The 20,045-nt window shown below is 34.6% G+C and overlaps 1 protein-coding gene across 2 annotated transcripts in view; it reads right to left on the bottom strand.

The window, feature by feature from the left end:
• BRINP3 (BMP/retinoic acid inducible neural specific 3) overlaps positions 1 to 19,238 on the bottom strand; it is a 502,228-nt gene extending 482,990 nt beyond the window's left edge. Inside the window, exon 1 of one of the 2 annotated variants that reach the window (XM_051998758.1) lies at positions 16,602 to 19,238. The gene's annotated coding sequence lies outside the window, so the exon portion shown is untranslated. Of the gene's footprint in view, positions 1 to 13,375; positions 13,888 to 16,601 lie in introns of those variants that run through there. The other variant, XM_051998759.1, reaches the window with a different exon arrangement.
• Positions 19,239 to 20,045: the final 807 nt, after the last annotated feature.

Raw genomic sequence — 20,045 nt, 5'->3', positions numbered from 1 at the left:
CAAGACAGAGATGGAAGGTCTCTCTTATCTCCTTCTGGGGAGCCCAGCCACCAACTTGCCGGAGAGAGGGCTTCTGGCGTAGCTCCACTGAAATCCGTCAAAGTGTTCTCTGCACCAGAGTCGTTCCTCTCGAGTCCAGCGCGATCAGCCAGCCAAGAGGAAAAAATGTATTCTCCCATAGATCCCTCATCGCTGGCCTTTTATCTGCCTCTTCTGAGAGAATGGGATTATGGGTTTTCTCCCATAGTGCTTTCTGGCCCAATGAGCTTTAAGGGAGGTGTGAACTCATTGAATTCCAATGAGTAAAGGTGTGAACACAAGCCTTGTCTTAATTAGTTCTACTTAGTACCTTGTTTCAGGTTCTGGCCAAAACATCTTCTTGTAAGATTAGATCAACTCTAATTAGTTAGCAGTTAGTAAGGATTCCAACAAATTATTATTATTATCATTTTATTAATAAACCTCAATTATGAAACATTTAATACTATGGATGAAAAATTAAAATATTTAATAATATCTAATGAAAAAATCAGTACAGATCATGTCAGAAGTGTTCCTTCTACCTATCATTATCTTCTTCATCACTTTTCTTTAGCTGTTAATAGTACTAATATAAATGAAAATTTGAATTACAAAAATACAAAGCTACAAATCATCTAAAATATTCTGTTAAATTCATTCATAATAATATCAGGGGATATCAAGAAAACAAGAACTACAATTATCAACATTATAAACCCATTAACACTTTTCCCTGTGTGATGTCATCATTGTATGATTATAGTTTATAAAAGTGTAAGATATTTTCCAATTAGCAACTTCCTTCAGAATTTCTACATTGATGAACATATTTATTTGTGAGGAAGAAGTTAAGCATCAATTCCTTATATCAGTAATATAAAATAAGGGATAACACATTTATCACATGGTAGATTTTGAATATATAAATGCTAAAAGTACTTTTTTTAGATGGAAAGTCAAAAATAGTGATAATTCTGAATGGAATTTTTTTCTTCCCATCAACTTTTTTTTTTAATTACTGGATTTTTATGATACTTTAAATTTGACTATTATTTCTTTTAACATCCCCAGGAGATAGATCATGCAAGTATTATTCCCAGTTTTGTAGATGTGAAGGCCAATATGTTAAGGGGTTTGCCAATGATTATACAAGTGATAAGTATGGAAGCCAGGATATGAACCTAGTTTTAAATATAATATTCTTTTTCTGTGCCATGCTTTTAATAGTTCCTTCCTGATTGTAATTGCTTACTAACATTTTGATAACTTATGTTCACTGGGAGTTACCTCTGAGTAATCTGGTAATATCAATAATAAATCATCTTAGGATAAGAGTTCACTCACAGAATGATAGTGAGAAACATCATATGAGTTGATCTAAATTATTGCAAACAAATAATCATTAGTATAAACATTATGGAAAACTGCACTGAGTAACTTATATGCTTTTCAGAGAGAGTGTCATGCTGGAGAGGTCTGACCTCTTAATTTAGTCAATCTTATTATAAAATGGCCCACCTGCATTACTACAAGCTTCATTTCAATCAAGAGAGTAACAAAATCTGCCAGTGTAAAAATGATGCAGGTGGTAGCTGGTGATATGAAGCATGATATTTCGGTAAAGAAATGCCTTGTAATATTTTCCTGAAATACAATAGCAGATTTGTGATTAAGGTCAGATTTCTTCCTGGCCCCTAACAGACTGGATAATAGAACGGGATATGAGGGTCACTTCTAGCATGTATTCATTGAAGCAAAATTTTGGCATGCTAGCTTCCAAAAACTTGGGAATATATTTCAAAGATATTTTTATATAATCCTACCTAATCATTAGTTTCTTTGGAGGTAAGGAGAAAAAACAGCTATGAAGATATTATCTAATATGGAAACATGTTTAAAATGATAGTACATGTATCACCTATATTAGATTGCTTGCTGTTTTGGGGAGAAGTAAGTCAGGGAAAAAAATGGAACTCAAAGTCTTACAAAAATGAATGTTGAAAACTATATTTACATGTAATTAGAAAAAAATAAAATACAATTAATTTTTTTAAAAGATGCTTATTTATCACAATGGAAAGTTCAAATATATTCAACATATCCATTTCTAGACATGAGTTATCTTCCATTTAACTTAATATGTTTACCTGTGGGTTTATATTAAGTATTACTTTTTGTATACATCCAAATGTGACTTTGGAAAATATATAGAAAAAATATTTTAATTTGAAGCTATCACACTTTTTATAAAACATTTGTCATGATTCATCTTTCCCCCTCAAAAAGATACATATTTAGAGGTAACTAAAAATAATTCCTATTCTTTGATAATATCCCTAATACAAAAACAAAACTCCCCCACCTCTGGCTTTCTCTCTCTCTCTCTCTCTCTCTCTCTCTCTCTCTCTCTTTCTCTCTCTCTCTCTCTCTCTCTCTCTCTCTCTCTCTCTCTCTCTCTCTCTCTCTCACACACACACACACACACACACACACACACAGAGAGAGAGAGAGAGAGAGAGAAAGAGAGAAAGCTACAGTGTTTATTCCTAGAGTAAGGAAGACATCATAGGATATGAACTATATGATGTTAGAAGTCATATCTTACTAAATCTTTGTAAATCTGGGGATTTACCTTTTGTTCTGCATACATTTGTGTGAAATTGAAATATTCCATCATTGACCAGAATTCACTTCAAAATGATTCAAGGCAATTGATTTTATCAATTCAATGACTCCCTGTCATGCATTTATCTAAGTTCTGGAAAGAATCGATTTAGGTACTTTTGGATTAAAGTCTTATTTTCTGATTTAAATCATCTTTTTGGAAATAAAATATATACATATAAAGACCTGACAGGATTCCTACTTTTTTTCACTAAGACAACCTATGCTAGTTGTGTACCTTCTGTTTATGAATTTATTATTTCATTTGTTCTCTTTGGTTTCATCATACAAATTAATTTGTTTTGAAAAACAGTCTAAAAGTTCAGGCTTGCTTTAGAATTGCACTCATGGAATCTTTCAAGTCATTTAACTTTGCTAAGCCTGTACATCAGTTTCCTACTCTTTATTTATTTTAGCTGATGAGGCAATGCAGTGTCCCTGAATTACAACTTTAAGTGTTTTCCATCTTAATGAGAGTTAGTATTTCTCTGGGGAGTGAATAGTGTTAAGGGAACTAATCTCCTGCTTGATCTTGTCAATAAAATCTTGTCTTACCAATAAAGAGGAACTTAAGTGTGAGCATCTGACAGTGGGACTGATTGGGGAGAATATAGGAAAGTGGATGAGAATGAAAAGTATTACATCCCTCAAATCTTCTTAGTACAAATATAAAACTGTTCTTAAAAGTCAAAAGCAGAGTGGCACATCTATCGTAAAGTAGGAAACAATAAAAGAAAAACGTTTTTAAGTAAACATGGCTCAAATCTCCTACAGCAAATCTCTCAATCCTTCTTACTTCTAATGGCACACTTTCATTATTTCCCATTTATTTTGTAAATAGTTTGTACAATATGTTTGCTTATTTTCTTTGTCATTAATTGTGAGCTGATTGAAGGCAGGTGCTATCTTTTGTTTCTTTATATAATCTCTACACTTAACAGAGAACCTGGCACATAGTAAATGCTTAATACAATCTTTGTGACTGAATGAAAGCTGATTTGAATTAAGCACAGTGGAAAAGTGATTGAAAAACTAAAGAATGGAATTTCTGCAGTCCAGTCACCATCAAGTTTAATTTTCTGGATTTAGTTCAATTTGTTGTATCCTTCTTGAAGTTAGGCACCTCAGATGTTTTCTGATCAGGGCAATGTATGTTGCCTTCTTAGTCCTCTTTTAGCATAAATAAATTTTATAAACTCTCAAAAATGCTGTATCTCACTGTTACTAATATTAATAAAGCTTAAAGTCTACTAAAACTCTATAACTATTTTTATACAGAGTTTATGTAGCCATATATCCTTGATCTGGTGCTTGTGAAATTGATTTGTTGAACCCCAATACAGAACATTATATTTTGCTCCATTAAATTTCATATTATTAAATAAAATATTTTAAAAATATTATTAAATTTCTCTAACTGGAGGTATTTTTCAGTCCTATATTCCAAAGTACTACTTCTCTGCTGTGTTTGTATCGTGTGCAAATTGTATTAGCATGGTATCTATGACTTCAACCAACCTAGCAATAAAAATACATAATATACACTGAGTCAAAGCCAGATCCTTGGAGCACTCAGATGTCTAGATTGACTCTCCAAGATCTCTTCACTTCATAGAATAGTTATTCCAAAAATGTCCACATGCTGAATTTCAAGGTAAAACGACCTTAGAGACTCCATCTACTCTAACTTCCTAATTTTATATATTTTTACCTAAAACTGAATCTCAAAAAGGTTAACTGACTTGACTAAGGTCAAATAAGTAGGCAGTGGTAGACTTAACTATGCAGAACGAATGTTAACTCTCAGTCCAGTGATATTTAGACAATATAATAATAATTTTGGCTAAGTAAAATACTTTTTTCTTTAGTCTTTTATTGTTAAACTCATAGCATAAATGTCTTAAAAAGATAAAATTACAATGGAATTAGTTGAAAACTAAAGACAAGGAAGAGACAAAGAATGATGGCAAATATATCCAGTATGTCATCGATGAAATGGTACTGAAATAGTTATATAACACTTTCAAAACTTTATGGCTTCCATATTATTGTCATCCTTCATCCTTCTTTATTCTAAAAATGAGCTTCTCCATTACCCTGACACCACAGTTCTAGTTATAGGAAATTCATCCTCCCAACCTCATCACCCCACCACCACCTTAATTTTTGTTTGAATATTACATGGAATAAAGTTAGAATGTAATATCAAAACCTAACAGTAGATGCTGCTAATAAATTATGTAAAATTACTTACAGCACTTAAATTGAGGTTTTAAGGTATGTGAAATGAGTATTTATCTCCTTAGAACTTTAAGCTCAAGTTTCAATTAAAAAAAAAAAAAACATTTACTTAAAATAAAACTCATCCACATGTGTCATTCTTATGAGAAAGTACACTCAGACTAAAAATTGACTTGTTATTTAACAACCATTCTATATAGAAATATTTAAATTAAAGTAGCTACTTTAGAAATGATTTCAATCTTTTTTTTGGCTAAACACTGACATCACCCCTAAATTTTGGAGCTTCTCCTCCAAAAGGTAAGAGGTTTAGATGAAACAAGAAACAATATATTTATCATGACAGGATGCTGGTGTTTCTAATTAGACAAGTAACAAAGCCATGGAATATGTACATTTTGTCCAAAACTAGTGGAATGAATATATTCTAAATCTCCAAGAATAAACCAATTATTTACATCAATGTTGCACCATTTTTTTTTTACTTGTAAAGAGAAAATCTCCCTGTGACCACATTCTCCATTTCTTCAACTATGTCATAGAACAGGAAAAAAATGTGTGTGAAAATAAGAAGAACCTATTAAAACAATATTTCTCAAAGAGAATTATAAGATATGTCTGGAGAAACAATTTATCTTACATTTAGACTTCTTTGAAAAGTTAATTATGAATGACATTTTTTTAAAAAAGGAAAACATATGAAATCAATTTGTCCAACTGATGAGTAAATTAGGAGTTGTTGATACTACTTAATTAGAAATAATTAGATAGTAACTAATTTGTTATAAAACTCAAGAAAATACTTGTCAATTCACTGTAAAATATAAGAAGCAATATAGAAACAAATTAGGAAGTCCATGCCCTCTCTACCTCTGACAAATGACTGTGATTTATGCAAATCACTTAGTGTCTCCATGCCTCAGGAAATTCTCTAAGACTATAAATTGAAGAAGCTACTAAACTGCAATGTTAGAAAGAAGGAATTGGGGGGGGGGGAGGAAGGAGGAAGGGAGAGTGGTTTTCTTCAAAGGGAATGTCCACATCTGGAAATCACAGGTCTAGGTAGAGGAACACAAAAACCAAGACCTGCCTTTACAGGTGGCTGTGAAACATAGCACCTTTTTCATCATTTTTCTTTTCTATCATAAATGCATCAGATTTAACCTATTTCACTTGCCATTTTTAGAATTGTTGTTGATATATGTACAATGGTTTAAATTAATAACAACAAGATCTAATAGAAATGCTAGCTTCAGGTGTCAATCAGAACTTTTCTACAACAGCACTCATATAGGAGTAAGTTTATAAAAGAGCAATAAAATTTCTTTCTTACTTATTCCTACTGTTTTCAAAGTTCATCTTTGTTCCTTAATTTTCAGAGTTGAAAGAATAATGGAATATTTAAAAGTACAGTTTGATAATAAAGATATAGATATATAGATAGTAGACTTTTAATGTAATATTTTACATATTTCATAAAGCTTTAAAAACCACAATAAAAGAAAAGGTAACTGTTTGATGTTAGTTTGTTTTGTTTTGTTTTTTAAACTGGACCAATGACCAAAATACTTAAGGCATTTTCATGACAAAATAATAATTATTCAATCATAAACAGAGAAAAGCCAATCCTTGATTTTAGATTTCTATTTTCTGAAAAAATAAGATTTTTAAAATAGAGATTTGATCTTTAAAGCAAAACTACATATGGATTTATATCTATGTGTCCACATGCATTCAAAAAAGAAAATAAGACTCAATTTAGGTGTGGAGTATGTTTTTATTGTTTTAAAATATTCAGATTTTTTTCAGTAAATTGAACATCTCCAAAGGATGATGACCATTCTTTATATACAGAGGACTCAATATTATATATATACACAGAGAGGACTCAAAATTATGAAAAACATTGAAGGACATAGGGATGCTTGACCTGGAGAAGGGGAAATTAAATAGAGTCAAGAGCTATCTTCAAATATCTGAAGGTGAATGAATATTTAGATCTTTTCTGCAATGCTTCAGAAAACAAAATCAGGACGAATGAGCAGAAGTCATCAAAATACAAGTTTTAGCTATTAGGAAGAGCAAATTCCTTTTTTATAATAGACTAAGATGACACAAAGTAAGGAGGTACATTTCTGAAAGAGCTCAAATAGAGATACTTTTTGGATAAAAAATAAATTTGGATTATATTGCCTTTCTTCCAATTCTAACATTACAGATTATAACATATGATTACATAATGGCTTCTTTTTCTTCTTTATATTAGTAATGGAGAACAATTCCAGATTTACTGGTAATTAGACATAATTATGGATAACAGACTGAACTCAGATAGAAGATTTGGTTTCAAATCCTATCTTTGATGATTGGATCATGAAATAAACTGTCTCTGATTCCTCACTGAATCACTGGAGATAACAGAACTTAAAATACCTCACAGAGTTGTTGTGAGGCTAAAATGAAATAATGCATGCAAACTTCAAAGTAGAATATAAATATATATTATGATTAGCAAATAAAGAAAATATGTGAAATTCAAAATGTTTAAAAAGAAGGTAATTAGTTTCTGTTTATATTTTATGTGAACCCAAAGCTATCCACAAAATAGCAATTTGAATGCCCAACAAAAAGCCAAAAAAATTAGCATGAGCATTATATATGATGCCAGAAACCACACATCCAATTAAATATCAGCCACTATAATTGTTTATTAAAGCAAATAATTTTCCTTTTCTTGAAATTACTACATTTAACATGGAATTATTTTTGGAATTAAACTAATATCATATATTCTATAAAGCTGGAATGTTCTTTTACCTTTATTGGAAATCTTCCCCATACATGCCTCCCTCATCTTTTTTTTTTTTTTTTTTTGGGGGGGGGGAGAGGGGAGGAAGGAAGGAAACCTCTTTGCTTTGGATTTTTTCTAATCCCCAGTGATTTGGTCTTCCTAATAACCAACCAGTTCTGCAGAATAGTTTTCTTATAGAATCTTAGATATAGAATCTTTACTTATAATATTTTTCAATCATGTTGGAAATAAGTTTTTAACAGGTCTAAATGTCGCAGATCCAAATCCTAAAAGCAAGATTCAGATATTTTATTTAAATTACATAAGTAAAATATTCAATTACAATATATCTTTTCTGTTGTGTCAGAAAAAAGAGAGGGTAGAAGAAAATCATTAATTTTATGAAGTTAGTCCTTATGAAATCTTGAATGGACAACTTAATTATAAAATTTTTACTCAGCCTATTGAACTTGACTATTTCTAATATTGTTCAGAAAGTAATAATAAGTGATAAGATTGCATTTCCATATATATAAATAATTTTAGGGGTTACCTGACTTTTGGGAATTGCAAAAACCATGATATTAAGAAATTTAAATCACATGATTATACTTTCATCTCTTCCTGAAACTTTCTGGTTGATCCTTTTACCAACTCTATCTTTTAACTTCTCTTCCCTGTTGAAGAAGACATTATCTATTTATTTTCAAAACTGAATGAAGTTCTTAAAATGTGGACATCAAAGAAGATGTTATCTCTGATATATGTTATTGAGCAAATAAATGTGTTTGTACACCTTGCCAGAAAGTGGCTTTAAAAACAATTGGTTTTTTAAAAACAAACTTTTATTTTGGAACTGATGCAGTGCAAAAGGCCTTTTTTAAAGGTAGTTTAGTATATATATAGACATAGCCTGAGATGTTATGGAAGCAAGACTAATTTATGTTGGGGAGTAACATTCTAACATCAAGAATCAGAATATAGAAATGAATACTTTTCTACCTACAACAAAGCTATATTTTGACAATTCAGTATCTCAGATTTAATTTCTCAAATTAACAGTGACAAGCACTGTAAAAGTTTGATCTTGTTTTTGTTTTTTTAATTCAGCTCAATCTGAAATGGTTGGTTACATTTCTTCAGAAAGTAGGATGAATAATATTTTAAAAAGTAGAAGAATTGAAACATACAAACAGCCTTCTCAAATAATTTTTTAATGGAATTTAAAAGGACTTTGTCATATATGGGTTGTTTCTAACGTGATTTTATAAAGTATAAAACTACAACATACTTTAGTATAAAGTTAACATGTCTATTAATTCATTTAATCACTATGAATTTTATAAATTTATTGGAATGGTATCAAGATATCTCTCTATACCTCAGTTATTTCACATTATTTCTGTTTGGGTGTCCTTACAAAGGTCCACATGCCAGACAATGCAATTTTAGATCCTTAAAGAGTTCTCAAAGGAGGAAATTTCAATTAAAAATACAACAGCAAAAAAAATGTGTGTTTATGTTATCCTCACCTTCATATATTTCTGCCCAATAACTATTTTAAACAGATTTCTAAATAGATTTAAAACAGATTTTTTTTCAAGAAAATGCAGCCCATTCATTGTGATTGAGAAGAAAAAGAAGAAAAGCATAAATAATTTCTCTACATGTCACTCTTCATAGCTAAATTTACAGCACTTAATCAGGAATAAACTGGTGTCTAGAAGATAGAAATGCTGGTGCTAAAAAGACCTAGTAAGTCAAACAAATCATTTTAAAATGTGGTATTTCAGATCTCTTCTAGAGTAAACAATAAAAGCACAGAATTAATCATTGGGATTATTTTAAGACAAATTCATCAATTTATGAATTATTTATCAACTTGTAGATACACAACAATGTAAAACAACCTAGAACTATTAATAACATGTTTTCCCACTTCAAAGTTCAGACAGAGAAGAACAGATCCATGGCTTATCAAATAATTCTCCTTCAAATTTGAGCAACTGGATAGCACTGAGAATGGGTAATTGGATACAAACACTTTGAAGCAACTGCTCAAATTTACCCAAAATTGATAGTGGTAAAAGCTTCTGAATGTTGCTGACAATGACCAATGTTAAACCCTACAGTTAATTTCTTTCTTCCTTCCTCACTTCATCTCTTACAAATACAACTGGATAGATCTAGTATCCTTGTGAACAGCTTTAGCAGGAAGATCAAGATTAAAACATTGAAGAAAACTATAACTAAAATCCATTTTCACAAGTATTCTTCCTTAAACTATTCAGAATTTAAAAACATTCACTTACATCTTGATTGGACAAGATAATTTAATAAAATCTTTTTTTCAAGACACTGGATGCATTCTTTGCCCTTTCTCAGAATCAATGCACTGTAAACTTTAAAATCAAAATGGAAAGTAGGGAAAAAAAAAGACAAGAACATGGTTGAAAGTAAACTAACTACTGTTATAAATTTAATAATATCCTACTTGTTTTTATGAAAGAAACAATATTACTTGATATCAAAGGTCCCTCATCATTAGTGTCCCATTGATTAAATATGAAATCTTTTTTTAAATTCAAAATGGATTTTAGAATTCAAAAGGCTTTCTTTTTCAAATTATTCAAAATTGATAAAATGCAGATATTTACATGAATATGACATTATCTCATTTTTCTCTCAGCTCTCTTACCTTCAGAACACATCAATACAAATCATCAGAATGATATCTGCAACCATAAAGCTCCTAAGAAATCAAGATCCATCTCATTAACATGAAACTACTAGAAGGAAATCATTATCAAGTGTGTTGGTAAAAGTGAATATTTACATTGGACACCATCAAATGTAACTATATAAAGCATAAAATGAAGTTTAATGTAGTCCAAGAAACTATATGACTTAAAACTTTCAGGTAGACTTTTGAAAAGAACCCAAATCAAATAAATGGTTGTTAGAGGGAAAACCCATATCACTTTGTTCTTTAGTTATTATAGGCTGAATATGTTTGCTTGAACTCAATACTCTTTTTTTTTAATGAATTCAGTGAAACTGTTTGCAACTAAACAGTATCAGATTGACATATGCAAATAAGAAATAGGTTAACTTTAGTATACTCTTATCAACATATTTCTATAGAATTTTTATATTTTAAAACTATTTATTATATCTAATATCTCATTTTATTCACAGGATGCTCTGGATAGTAGATGCTATTATTCTTCAATTTAACAAATGACCAAATGAAGATTGGTTGATCAGAGAAGTCAAGTTCACATTTTCTAATTAGAGACAAAGTTGCAGCCCCTCCTGGTAGGAAGAGTATAGCATTAGAGAACATAGGTTCAAATCTCAGCTCTACTTATTTACTGTCTCTTTCTGACCCATAGAAATCACTCGATATCTGGAGATCTGCTTTTCCTGATCTGTAAAAATGAAAGAAGTAGATGATGAAGGTTCTTTTCTGCTTGAGTTCTATAATACTATGACTAGAATGTAGCAGCAGCAATTTTCAGCTGAAAGAATCCTGAAATCAAGACCTTTGAGTCCAATGTCTTTATCTTATAGTTGAGGAAGCTGAAGCCACAGGTCTCCTAACTTCCATCCATTATCTTTTTTTTTTTTTTAATTAGATATCTTTGTCTTCAAAGCAATGCCTTGTCTTCCAAATTTAAACAGAAAACAATGGGAAAAATCATACCTAGATAATCATTTTTTTAAATCACAAAAATAAAATCACTTCCTCTTAAAGTAAATAATAATTTGTTCACACTATTGAAATGTTATTATTTATAACTGATATCTCATATCAATACTTCATTAGGAATATTCAATTATTTAAATTAAATTTAGCAATAATTCTTCCTCAACTTCCAAAGAAGAACTTAGAATGGTGCCTTTAAAAGTTTAAGATAAAGTCAAAACCTTCAAACCATTAGTTTAGAATAAACTGAAATATTGGTCTAAATTGAATATGGAAGTTTTGAAATGTCTCTGGATGTGCTCTGTAGCGTAATTGAGAAGAAACAGTAAAAAGACTATATCCTAGGGAAAGAAATAAAATATTTTGGGAGGGGGAGGGGAAGTCAGTATGCAATGATACTGTGAGTAATAAAGTTAATCTGGAAAGGATGTTTCTTTTCTCATCCATCCTCTTCCCAAGAGCTAATTCCAAACTTCATCCAGTTGACCTGTGTCCCATATTTTTTTTCTTTTAGTTTAAAGAAAAAACTAGAATAAAAATATGATGTTTGCAAAGGTGAGAAATGTTATTATTATGCATTTGGTTTCTTAAAAGAAAATGTACTATTGGAATATTAAGTCACATTATATAATTTCATTAGAAGACAAGTAAAATGAACCATTTTAAAATCACATAAATCATCTCTAACCCAAATTGGAAAACTGTTAACAATATGGTTTGTAAAGAAAAAGATTTCTTCCCCTCCACTGGCCTAATAAACACATCCTCTATAATAAAAACAGCAAAAGCTAAAGTTAAAAGAATTGAGGGGGAGGGGTAAACTCCAGCCTTTGATGAGCTTCTCTTTCCACTAGGAATAATAATCTTTTTCATCAAACTCAGTCAAGTATTTTAACTTCATTGGTTTGTCTTAAAAGTGCCAGATTCATTCTTTTTACTTGATTATTGATGTCAGGTAGACATCAATAAATGTCATTAATAAAAATATTTCTTAATGCAAACTCTTAGTATACAAGATGTTAGATGAGAAATACCAATAGAACTAAAAGAAAGAGTTCTATAATTAATTCTTAATAATAACTGTTGTCCAACTATATGGTGCTCTGTAAAATGTATGCAATACAGAACAAGAAACAAAGGCACACAAAATTAGTTTTAAGCAGTTCTGAAAATAGTTCCCTGAACAATTTGGTGGCCTAATACTCTGATCTAATACTCATTTTATGTCACTGTGATATAAATTTAAGACAGCTTATAATTTTCTCAGTGCCTAAAGATTTTTTTAAAGTTTTTAATAGGCCATAATTTTATCCAGTGAAGTCAACTATAACATTGCTTTTCATAAGCTAGTCTGTTTTTTCTTGCCATTTGATCACTGAAATATTTTGAAATATAACTTTTTACATAATGTGTAGATAAAACAAGAAAGTTCCTACCAAATATTGATTTCATGTTTGTCTCAGCTATTATTTCAGGATACAAGAATGGCTGGATTTCTTTAAGAAGTTGTTCTCCACTTGTCTCTTACTTTAAGAAGTTCATCCCCAAGAAGTACTTTAAGTATATTTCTGTGCTATCATTCTATATACATTACAGTCATGCATCCCAATCCTGTATTCTTTACACCTTTTCTATCCTCCCCCTCCATACTCCCACATTGCCAAGTCTTCCCACTCTTCTCCCTCCCCCGCTGTTGACCCCCCCACTTCCACCCCCACCACACCCCACCCGCAGCAAAAGGTGAGGAAGAAAATATAGTTACACTCTCTAACAGATGCATAAGAAATAAAATATGTATGTTAAGATTGTATGCATTAGAGTAGAACCAATGGGGGGGGAGATCTAGTACTGATGGAAACAGAAAGTCACTGCAGGATGGGTCTCACACACAAGCTAACTGAATGTAAATGGGAAATTCACACTACAAAAGCCACATCTTTATCCCTTACCTGCTCAAATGCATGATGTCAAACAAATCTAAATATCAGAGATGGAAAAGGGGGGGCCAAAAAATTAGGCTCCTGTCTTCCAACCCGAAGTGGCAGCTTTACACCCTGATGTTTCCTTTACCTCGCTTCTTACACCAGCCTACATATAATTCATTATTTCTGCTGCCTATCCCTGGTTAGTACATTTGTAAATGATGCCAGGGATAATTTGCAAACCAGATCGCCTCTTCCTTTTATCAAACAGCCTTTAGGAAGCTCACGCAGTTGGAAGTATACACCTTTATCTTCTGGGGAGAGTAGAGGCAGGGGAGCGTTTCCCCTGAATTATTCCCATGAGAATCGCCAGGAAGGAAACAGAAGGAGGGCGATTCTAACCGCAGGTTGCAATGTACTGCTGCGTCCTCAAAAACTGGTGCAAAGTAAGAGCCGCCTAGGTTCGAGTCCCAGGGAACAGGAAGGAGCACAGTCAGCCAGTGGAGACTCAAACTATCTGCCTGCCACTGCTTGGCTGCAGAACCAGCGGAGAAGCCAGTAGCCAAGAAGCACCACCCCCTCTCTCCGTAATGCCAGAGGAAAATACACTTCAAGTCCCAGACCCTCCTCCTTTCCACCCCCGCCACCAGCAAAGTAGAAAGAGACAGAGACTGGGGGGAGGAGGGGAGAGCCAAACTTTAAAGTGGATATTCAAGGTAGTAATGAACCATTAGCATTAGAGGCAAACAAGTTAAGAAGCTCTCCAGCTGACACCTGGCTTTTAGAGCTCAGTCATGGAACTAAAGCTTTTGCACAAAGTTGGAATTCGTGTCTCCCCCAGTATTTCCCCGTCTGGTGAGAAAGAGGATCAGGGACGGCATCGGGATCATCGTGGGGGCTGAGGCATGAAATTCAATCCTGGGAGACTGGCAGGAATGCAAACCACCTCAAGACAGTCCCGGGTTAGGTCACTGGAAGGAATCTCCTTAAAACGCAAAGGTACTCGCAGCCTTCTGATTCCCGGGTTGAACTACAAATGTTGGTCTGGAAGGTAGGGAGGAGAGACTACTCTCCCGCCCAGCCCCCGAAAGCTGGCAGTGGAACGTGTCAGAAAAAAGATGGGGGGAGGAGGGGTAAGCGGGTATTCCAATCTGCCAAAGCTCCCTGTGCTTGCGGGCTGCAAATGCCCAGGGAGCTGAAGCTGGCGCCCGTGGCAGGAAAGGGTCGGACTGGACAGACTCACAAGAAAGATTCGGAGCTTGGAGGCAGCAGGGTAGAGCCACACTTAGGTCCGGCAGCCCCCCACGCCCTCTATCCCTCCACACCCAACCAACATCTAGTCCACGCTGTCAGTGGACCAGTCAGTCTGACTGACTGACATCTTATCTATCCTTCACGCTGCTCACACCCTGGCGAGCATCCAGGGGATCATTTATAGGCGTTGCTCTTAGCTGCGGGAAAATCTGAAGAAAGAGAGTTGCCTGTTGCTAACCCTCTACACCTCTACAGAGTCACCTTTGCAGATGAGAGCCTCTCCCAGATGTAGTCCTGGAAGAAAGGGTCGGGGGGCGGCAAACCACTACTTAGCCACTGAAAGGACTTACCTAAATACAGTACGTCCGGTCCTTGCCAGAGGAGAGACTAGGTTAAGAAGAAAGCATCTGGCTGCGCTGAAAGTTTGTTCCCCTGACCCGTGCGCGGCGGCGGCGGCGGCAATCCTCCAACAAGAATTCTGAATTGGTTAATTGTCCTAAATCCTGGTGCTCCGACTGAAGTCAAAAGAAATGATCACCAGGAGACACTCCCCTGCTAGGCTAGGCGATTGAATGAGCAAGACCTCCACCATCCTCCGAAAGAAGCAATGGGTGAGGGGGGGAGGGGTGTAGATTAAAATGTCTCGGTCGGAACCTAGGCAGAGACCAAGAGGAAAGAACCTTGAAGTCCAAAGTCTGGGAATGGAGCTCTTGGTGAAAGGACCATTTACACATCTGGTCATGGGGGCTTTAGAATCCAAACGTATTACTTGCCTTTCAGAGACAGCTAGCAAAGACAGTGATACAAAGGGAAAGGTAGAAACCCTAAAATGATATTCTCAACTCCATTCTTGCTAAAGGGGATTTCAGAATCTTTATTTGCTTTTTAATAGGCGGTATGGCAGAAATAACGTAAACGCATATTCATACATTTACTCATTCAGGCAGGTTTTGCACTGAGTGAACCCGGTACCTTCCAACTAGATCTTTGAAGAGATTTATATACTCAACATACCCACATTGGAGAAAGAGAAGACGATCATAATCTTTCTTTTAAGCCCATAAAAATTTCAAACTGCTATAGGGAACACCTCCAGGTACCTGTTCAGCCTGAGGGTGAGAATAGGGGTGGAGAATTAGGGAAAGAAGAGTAGTGGTGGAAGTTAGGGTGGTCAAATTTGTCATATAGGGACTGTTTGACTTTTAGTACAGCCAAAATAAACTTTCTTAAATCAAGTCTAACTCTCATCCAGTATAAGATATCTCTTTTCCCAATTACTTGCACTACCAGATAAATACATGTAATATGAAATGGAAAGCAAAGGATCCAAATATAGTCAGTTATGTTATATGCTTGCTATCCACAGCACTTCCTTCTTGGGTTATTTGGAAATAAGTAAAAATACAAGTCCTCAGAAGTCACATTCTTTTTACATACTATTTATTAATATTTTACTCCTTATGGTTCTCTAATCCTAAAGCCTTTTCCTACTAAAAAGCCTTCCTAAAGCCCTAAGGATACATGAGTTACGTTTACATCAGTTGTATAATTGGATCAGAATAACAATATAGTGACCTAAACAATCTTCTGCAGATCTGAGAGAGTAAGGAACTTTCTGTTCCCCCACCCCCACTTTAAGAGGGCTTTCTAAAACTCCCTTAGAGACACACATATAATTTGACCTTTCCCTTAGCTCAAATATAAGTACCAAGAAAGGGTTAAACAGAAACAGGCTAGAGATACATCATGTAATGTGAATAGGAAGAGAAGTGAATAAGCAAAAAAATGTAAAAATGGTTGGAGTTATATAGTTACATGAAGTATGATTTGGTGCCCATGTCTGACTAACATGTTAATTAGTTGATTTAATTAAAAATCTTTGAGTTCTGAAAGTGCCAAAGATTTTTTTTAAACCTTAAGAAACAAAGCTTATTAAAAAAGAAAAAAAAAATCCTTAGCACCATTAAGTTTCAAATAACATATAAAGGGAATAACTTACCAGAGGAAATTTCAGGAAGCAAGATGACTTTGAGAAAAATGTATCCAGAAATCAAATAGACATTCCATGATGTTGCGGATTAAGCTAAAAGAGTGATCTGCATGGTGGTTGGACTTAGAAATAATCAGCAGTTCCTTGTGGCATGGAACCAAGTATGAGCCAGATATACAGAGTCACCAGACCCCAAACAAAAGGAAACAAAAATGTGAAGAGGAAGGGAAAAGTGGATTTGTGAAGATCCTCAGGCAGAAGAAGTGAATAATTACAGGTTGTGAATTCCTCTGAGGGTGGGGGGAAAAGAGGCTGTGAAAACCCAGTTTACAGGGGGAGGAATACTGATAAATCTGCCCAGAGAAGTAAAAGGATGTGGGGAAGACAGGGAGATAAAGAGAGAACTAGTGAGAGAGGCTGTAGTCATCCTGATAGATATAGCAGCAGGAATGATTTAGGGAGCCAGGGAGGATCCAATGAGAATTCAAGGGAGGACAGCCTCAGAAATTCTGCTGCTCTTCACTATCTCGATTCCTCTCAAGATACCTGAGTTGTGATCATTATTAATAGAACTAATAGCATTCTGTCAGTCAGTTCCTTTTATTTGGGATTTCCCTCCAACCTTCTCAACCAGCAGCAACTTATTGAGGGAGGGTGTTGGGAAAAGAAACCAACAGAACCAACCCCTACTGACAGGAACCCTCCAACTGACTCCATTCAACGATAATCAATCGAAGGGCAGAGAATGTGGAAGAAACCCAGAAGATAAGAAGGAGCTTTAAGGGGCACGGAGCCTGATAGGCTTAGAGAAAGGCAGGCTTTGGGAAAGGGAAAGTGACTAGTTCCAGCAGTCACGGCATCAGCAGCAACAGCAACAGCAGCAGCGGCAGCAGCAGCAGCCTGATTCATGAGTGAATCCTATTTGCAATCCACTTAAAGGGATCGCCTTCTTTCAGAAACCACAATTCCCCTTGAGAGGAGAGAATGGGGGTTAGGAATGAGAGCCTAAGGTTGTGCTCTGGGAATTCCTGGAGACTATCCCTTGGGAGCTGGGGCAGTGCCGAGATCGAGCCTACCCCCTTCTACCTTCCCAAAGCCCCTATTTTCGCTTTCGTGCTTGGTTCCTAACAAGAGGGAAATTAGAAATGGCTCTCTGCTGAATGCATTATCTTGCTATTTTTCTATCGTGATTCCTCTGCTTGAAATTGAACAAACGATTGTATGATCGATTGGGTAAGATTAGCTTTATTCCTCCTCCCTCCTCCGCTCCCATCCCCCGTTCCCTTCCCAGTGCTCCCCTCACTCTACCCCAATACCTTTCTATTCCCACGGACCTTTCATTCTTTGATTTTTTCGTTCATTTTAATTGTTATTTTAATAGGAGATCCTGGAACTTCCTTTTCCCTCCTTTGAGATCAGATTCCTCGGGGGAATCTACCTAAATAACAGAAACTGGTAATTTTGTTGTGACTGATTTATATTTGGCTGTGATATGTATGGTTTCTTCCTTCCCTCTTTTCCCTAATAGAGAAAAAAAAAAAAAAAAAAACACCTTTCTTCCATTCTTTCCCGTTGGGTTCACTCTTATAGCATGGATCTGTATAAGAGCTCTGGGGGAGCCTTTTGCTCTTCCCGAGATCTTAAGGAGAACCCCGAAGCTTTAAGAATTGTTCATCTCTCTCTTTCAGGAGTAAGAGGGAAGGGTAGGGTGGAAATTGATTTCTTGCAGAGACTGAAGCGCTGGATGATCGAGGGGATAAACATTTGCCCTGGTTCAAAATGTTCTTGGTGAGTAATCTTATTTTCTGCAGCAGAGAAGAAAACACACCGCTTCTAACTCCTCACACTACCTCCCTCAATTCTTCCCTCAATACACACACACACACACACACACACACACACACACACACACACCCCTAGCTTCCATTCATTTACTAGCTTTCTGTATGTAAATCACGAGCTGGGTCAGTGGAAATTTTCCTTTCCCCCTTCCCAAGATCTTGGCTAAGTAAAAGAAGGAATTTGAAAGGGGATTTTTTTTTTTTTTCTGGGAGACTTTCTTATTATTTAATGTTCCCTAATAGCTTGTATCGGAAATAAACACTGACACGATGAAAAGCACATTCTGGTGGCCTCTTGTGCATTTATTTAAATGATGTCCTAAATTTCACTGTGGTTCTCTCCTCCTTCTTTAAACTGAGTATGGTTGTGTGGACTTGTCCTATTTCTATAGCATTAGCTTTTCTTGGCCATATTTTTAAATACCTTTTAACTCTTCAGTCAGAACCATAAATGAACATGCTTCCTCCTTTTACCCCCACTGTTTTAGGTAAATGAATGCTGTAACAAAAAACATTTTAGTGTCTATGTTGGTTCTGGTCCTATTTACTGGATACATGTTAGTAATATTCTTACTGGCCATTTGCATGTTGTAAGGTTACCTATAAACTTAGAAAACCCTTCTATGAGTCTACAGCACCCCCAGCCTGTAGATCCCCATTATGCTAAAAGAAAAATGGACATTTGTGGGAGAAAACAGCAAGTGATTAAGAATTGATTAAACTTAAATTAAAATGTCCACACACAAAAAAAGCAAATTTGGGGACAGCAAGTTGTTAAATATAGGTTACTTAGCTTCTAGAGATGTAGTGTTTCTGTGTTGAATGTGAAGATGAAAGAAGAAAAATAGTATTAACCTGAGAGAATGGGTTTCACAGTTGACTTCAGAGAATGTTTTTATGGCAAAGCATTATTTTGCTTCTCTTTATTGTGATATATGTTTTCCCTTTTTCCTCCCAAAGCTTAACTAAAAAAAGGGAAAGCTAACTAAGGTCACCTCTTGCATAAACAGGACAGTGCAAACCTTGTCTGTGATTTGATTTCTAACATTAAAATTTCACTTTCTGACAATAAACTTTGTTCCAGTCAATCAATATGAATATTACCCATTTTCTAGAAATTTTAAAATCCCAGAAGAGATTTCTCAAATGACATGTCAGCAGTGCCAAACAGTGCATGTACACCAATACCTATGGTGTTTGTTAGTGTCAAAGTTGGCAAACTCAAAGGAAAGCTTTTTCCATGAAGATAGTTATATTTTTATGTTAATTTTTTTTTCTCATCCTTGGGCTTCATTCCAATCCTAATGATATTTTTGGCCAGATTTGTTTCTGCAGTCAACTCATTTTACCAACAGGGCTTTGGGTGTTGGTCTGTGGATTTGGAGGAAGTGGGGAAATAAGAGGACTAAGTATGGGAGGAGTAGAAATTTGAAGACTACAGAATGAAAGAAAAACAATCAATTGTAATCAATTATTTTAAGTTTTTAAATTAAGAATTATGGAGCATTTTTAATGAAATAAAGTATCTTAGGATGCTCTCCAAAACAACCAGACACCAGTTATTCTGATTAACATTTTGTTCTCCTTTAATATTCTTAATAGTTCAAATATT

The sequence above is a fragment of the Antechinus flavipes genome, chromosome 4 (genome assembly GCF_016432865.1).
Source record: "Antechinus flavipes isolate AdamAnt ecotype Samford, QLD, Australia chromosome 4, AdamAnt_v2, whole genome shotgun sequence".
In the NCBI taxonomy this organism is placed as follows: domain Eukaryota; kingdom Metazoa; phylum Chordata; class Mammalia; order Dasyuromorphia; family Dasyuridae; genus Antechinus; species Antechinus flavipes.
This window is presented reverse-complemented; position numbering and strand designations above follow the sequence as displayed.